We start from the raw sequence: 6172 nt of genomic DNA on the forward strand, positions 1-6172 counted from the left end.
CTAGACTAGCACAGAGCAATCCTTTTAGTAAGTTCTGCATGAGGTGCTCTGCATGGGGATCAAAACAAGATATTTTATTTCATTAGACAAAGGCAAAGTTTCCCATATTTAGGAGCAGTTTTATTTCCAGCAGTAGGATAAAGTAGAAGCCTTAAAAAAAGATGAGGGTGGGTAAAAGTTACATGATGAAAGAAAGTGTGTGTAAATCATTTCCTGGAGTAGGAGGTCTGGGCCTCTGTGTTCTCAAAGACACTTCCTTCCACAGGTCCCTTCTTTGGAGGCCTTTGGGGACATTATCATGGGTGGAGTCTCTGCTGCCCAGGTATCTCTGAAGGCTTTCTGGGACAACATCATACAGTCATTTCATTTTCTGTTCGGAGGTCTACTCTGCCTCAAGGGTGCTGGCTCTTGGAGGAAAGCCACTTACTTGGTCAGGAGAGTGGCCCTACCCTCCTTAGCCAGTGTGCCCGTCAGCCTAGAGTCACCTGGGGAAAGTCTCAGGGAGAGATTATCTACATTGTGTTGACTTGTGGGCATGTCTTGGAGGAAGTATCTTAACTAAGTTAATTGATGTGATATAGGAAAACCCAGGCCACTACGGGAGGCCTCATTCCCTAGGTAAAGGTTCTGGACTTATATAAACTTAGAGAAATTGAGCTGAGAATAAACAAGCAAGCAAGCACCATATGTGCATTCATTTCTCTCTGCTCTTGACTGCAGATGTTATGACCAGCTGCCCCCTGCTTCTGCAGCTGTGACTTCCCTGCAGCGATGAACTGTGATCAGAAACAGAGAGCTAAATTAATACCCCCTACAGAGCAAGGAAAACCCATGTTGGGATCTGAAGTGAATAGACCCTTCTGTCCTAAGGTTTTTCTCATCAGTGGCTGGAAATTGTGTGGAGATGACTTTGGAATAATCCACATGGGCCTTTTATCAGGATACTGAGAATCCCATAACAGATAAGTGCAGGGAAAGCCCTTTGGAAAGCAGTCCTATAGGACAACCTGAAGAAGAGCTCTGCTTAGAGCCCAGGCCCTGAAGTAAACTGGATTCTGGAAGGTAGGCTAGCTCTGGCTGACCACCCAGTCCTGGGTGTTCCTCAGCCTCCGTGTGCTGTGGTCCCAACATTAGAGACCTCTCATCTGCCTCTGGGGATGCAGGCTCGGCCTGCCCTGCCAGCTTAGCTCCAGAGGTAGCTGCCAGCTCCTTGGGCAGGGCCGGTGCCGTGCACTGGCTTGCCCGTGTGCTCCCTCACGTCCCCCTCGTCTGCCTCGTTCCTCACACACAGTCTGCACAGCCTCCTGACATGCATATAACCTCTGGCCTGAAGCCAGGTGTGTCTGGTCTGGCTGCCTGCTGGGCTGGTGGTGGCTGTTAGCGTCCCTGCCCCCACTCTCAAAAGAAACCTGTCATTTCCACACACACAGGCATTCGCTAACGATTTAGCTCTGGTTTCAAACATTCAAGGGCCTGGGTAGCTAGCTCAGTCAGTAAAAGTGCTTGTAGGAGCATGGTTGCCCGTGCTTGTAATCCCAGCACTGAGAAGAAGGTGGGCACAAAAAGATTTCTTGGGACTTACTCCCACCCACCCTAGCTTATGTGATGAGCACCCAGGACAAGGAAAGAGAGACTTTGCCTCAACAAACAAGGTACATGGTATCTGAGGAAGAACACCTGATGTTGCCCTTTGGCCTCTACATGCACACACACACACACACACACACACACACACACGCACGCACGCACGCACACACGCGCAAGTACTCTCCAGCACACACATGTGCATCCATGCATACATGAATACACATATGCACCCACTTACAGCTCACTAGCTATGCTGGGATTTTAGCCCCCGTCTCTTCCATGGAACACTGAAGCAGCGTTCGTCCTCTCGTCGTTCATTCAGTCAGGCATCTGTCCAGTGGGGTCCACTACTGTGATCAAAGTAGTCTGTCCTCCTGAACCCCAGAGAAAGGGAAGAGACGATGAGCCTTGACTAGGTCAGGAGGCCACTCTGGGTGGTATCAGTTGGCATAATTATAATGTCTACCCACATAGGCCAGACCCTGCACCAAGAGCCTTTTATCCCTGAAGTCTCAGAACATTCGGAGAAGGGTGATGATTCTGATTATACACAGGGAACGTGAGAAAGTGTCATACCGCGTCGGTTCCTAGGACCATGGTGACTAAGTTTCTACAGGGATGGTGTAGGCCTCAGAATATATTTCGTGCAGTATATTGACACCAAGGCCAAGGTGTCAGCAGTGCTGGTGCCTCCTGAAACTTAAGGATGTTCCTTGCTTCCTGACTCTTCAGTCTTTGCCCTGTATCTGACACTATCCAAATGTCACCCTTTATAGACCCCTCAATCCTATTGGGTTAGCTCACCCCACTAACCTCATTTTAATTGGGTTTACTTTTGAAAGACCCCAGAACAGTCACATTCTGAGGTCCTGGGAATTAAACTTCACCGTATGAATTTAAGGGACACAGTTCAGCTCCTGTCACAGCTAGCAGAAGGTAGAGCCCAGATTTGACCCCAGGATGGAACCCCCAAAGTCCATGCACTATCTGTCACAGAGAGTTCCTCCACAGGCTGACAGAGTCACAGAGGTCTGAGACCCTGGACCTGGACCTGGAGAAGGATGCCTGTGCTGGCTAGTTTTTATGTTGACTTGACACAAGCCAGAGTAATTTTGGAAGAAGGAACTTCAACTGAGAAAAATGCCCCACCTGTGGGATGGCCTATGGTGCATTTTCTTGATTGATCATTGATGTGGGAGGTCCTAGCACACTGTGGATGGTGCCACATCTGAACTGGTGGTCCTGGGTGACAAAAGGAAGCAAGCTGAGCAAGCCATGGAGAGCAAGCCAGGAAGCAGCATCCTTCACAGTCTCTGCATCAGTTCCTGACCTTAGGAACCCCTGCCTTGAGTTCCTGCCCTGACATCCATGGATGATGATGGACTATAAGCTATAAGATGCAATAAACCCTTTCCTCCTCGAGTTGATTTTGGTCCTGATATTTCACTACAGCGATAGAAACCCTAACTAAGACGGCACTCAAAATGAAGGCTTTCAGGAGGTGTAGGCTTCTATGAGTATTGAGGTCCCACAGATTCCCCCAACAGTCCCCATGTCAGAGAATCCCAAACTCCCCACATGTTCTGATGCTCAAATCAGCATCTTCTTCCATGATCAAGGAGGTCAGCGCCCTTCCCCTTTGCTCCCCTGCAGCAGGAAGGCAGACAGGGATGCTGAAAAAGACAAGGTCGCTTTTCACTCAAGCCTGAGTGGAAAAAGTAGCCACTTCCAAAGGGACTCATCCAGGGTGCAGAACAACTGTGGTCAGTGACTGTTATCTCTAAGAGGGAAGACTAGGCAGGTCCTCCCCCTTCCCAGAGGCCTCAGAGACATCTGGATAGAGTCGAGCTGAGAGTCCTACTGGTCAACATGGGTGGGACAAGTCTCAAAGCTGTGATGGTCAGCCCTAGGCTTCCAGAAAAATTGGGGGCCATCAAAGCTACAAAGCCAAGTCTGTTCAGGACAGAATCTGGTCACCCTGGATTCCAGGATGGGGACTCGGAGGAGCGCAGGTAGGCCCTTTGTGTGCATTCAAGAAAAACGAATATATTAATGGGAAATAAATGAATGAATTCCTAGCACAAACCCTTGGTTTTGGATCCGGGTCACTTAGGAAAAAGTCACTAACCTTCATTCATCCTCCTGCCCCTGGAGACACTTGATCTCTAAGTTCATTTCCATCTAAAATAAATATGCTTCTGAGAGCCCTTACATGTAAATATGTTTTGGCTAATAATTACTTAGAAAGGGTTGAAGACTTCTAGGAAACAGACTTAAAAGAAAGGAATGCACCAATTAATCTGCTTCCTGCTTTGGCTGGAGCCCTCATAGTCATGATGGGCCATGAAGTGACTAGTTAGCAAGGCAACAGAAAACAAAAGAGAAGGAATCTCGTTTCTCAATACTATGAGACACCACAACTACCATGAGCAGCTCCTCTTGGCATTTGGAAGATGGGAAAGAAGTCACTTCTACATCGTCTAAACTACTATTATTTTGGAATTGTTTCTTTAAAGTATTCCAATTTGGTCATCTGAAATCCTCTGGGTGAGCACGACTCTCAAGTGGCAGGGGAGTCACACAGTCATGGGCTCCAGCTAGCTGCCTGCAAGTTCTTGCTATGGCGCGGCCTCTTTTCTCTGCTCTTGCTGAGCTAGCCAGGCAGTCTCCCTGGATTCCTGACTGTGGCTCTGAGACAGGCTTTGGCTTTTAACACAGATGGGTGGGTGGTTCCTGCTAAGGTTAGCAAAGCCTGTGTTTTACAGCAGACAGGTCATCCCAGGCCAGGAGCACGTTCATCACGGCCTCACCTTTGCAAGCCATTTCTGCATGCAGGGGCAGGGCTGGTGCTGACTCAGGCTTCCTGGCCTCTGGGTTGCTTACTGCAGGAGAGCAGGACTGTTAAGATCTGTGTCTGTCCACTAGCCCCAGACAAGAGGACGGAAAATCTGAGGGCCTGGGCAGGCGCATGTCAGAGCAGAGGACCCAGTTTTCCCTGTGGCTTGCACTGTACTCTTCCCACTGCCCATGCACTAAAACTACCAACATTCCCACATTCATTTGGATAGGGAATATTTTAATAGCTTATCAAACAGACAGTGTGAAATGGTATTCAGGAAGGCAGAGGGAGTGGTCAAGCCTGTGATCCCAGCACGTGGGAGACTGGGACAGGAGGATCAGAGTTCTAGGCCAGCCTGGGCCGCATAGCAAGTTCCAGTTCATCCTGAGGGAGATCTTGTCTCAAAGTGATAATGGTGATAGTAACATAATACTGAAAATAAGGATACATACACAGAGAAAAGTGTTATTGTTATAGTCTTACTGTTCTTATTCTTTGAGTTCCTCCAGCCTTTGAGCTCCCTGTTCCCACCATCATTAGTTTTGCGCATTTCCTCTCCTGAGTGTCCCATAGAAAACAAACTCATGAATATACATTGTCTGCTTCCCTTAGGTAGAAGTTAGCATACGGTTGCACAGACCTGCAGACCTCATGTCACATAGCCAACATCCCAGAGCTCTCCCAGTCCACGCTGAGAATGGCTTCGGTCTTTGGGGTATTTCAGTATGTTCCCCTGAATGAATGTGCTAGAGTCATTTCATCTCCTCTCAACAGGCATCATGTATGTCTCCAGCTTGCACGCAGTGCGGTAACTAAGCAAGGTGGATGGGTAGCTCTGTGGGTTCAAAGGGTATGCACACAGTTGCAACTTTGCCAGTGCAGATGGTCCTGAGTCACGACGCTCTAATTTGTTTTGTTTGTTTTTCAGGAAATGTGGTCGTTTTCCGGGTTAGCAATGTGTGGTAAGATCTGCTCTTGCAATGCCGGGCGGCCCAGAGCCAGCTGTCAGATGTCTTCCTCTATCACTGTCGAATTGCCTTGAGGTGGGATCTCGCACTGAACTGGAAACACACACTTCTGGCTAGGGTAGCTGCTCAGGGCGCTCTCGGGATCTGTTGTCTTGTCCGTCAATGTTGGGGTTCTAGGTGGGCACAGCCATGCCTGGCTTCTTAACTTGAGTGCTGGGAGTTTGAATTCAGACCCTCAAGCCTTTCCCATTGAGCCTTCTTGCAGCCTCTTCCTTAGTGTTTAATGAATGTATTAATTACACCCTCACAGGTTAGGAAGTATCTGTTTGGCTCAGTGCTTTCCAAAGGGCTTATCCTAATTTACACTTTCACCAGCACCTGACTAATATCTATCCAACCTTAACATAAAAATACATCATTAGTATATTTTTAATTAGTCTTCTGGGTGAAAATAGCATCTCAGTCTAGTGTTGGTTATTTTCTATCTTGTGTCAAGCTGTAGATACTTTTTACATTTTAAAAAATCATTTGATTTTTACATCTTTCTTCTTTAGCTTTGTAGCCCAGGCTAGCCTTGAACCTCTGAACCTCCTGCAGTGGCCTTCCAAGTGCTAGGATTATCAGTCAGTACTACCATGCCTACCTTTACTTTGCACACTTTCAACTCATGTTTTCAACTACTCTTCTTTTGAGCTACCAGTCCTTTTCTTATTTATTACCATAAGCTCTTTGCATATTCAGAATATTAAAATATTAGTGTACGACATGAATTGTGAAT

The sequence above is a fragment of the Peromyscus leucopus genome, chromosome 20, assembly GCF_004664715.2.
Source record: "Peromyscus leucopus breed LL Stock chromosome 20, UCI_PerLeu_2.1, whole genome shotgun sequence".
Classification (NCBI taxonomy): Eukaryota; Metazoa; Chordata; class Mammalia; order Rodentia; family Cricetidae; genus Peromyscus; species Peromyscus leucopus.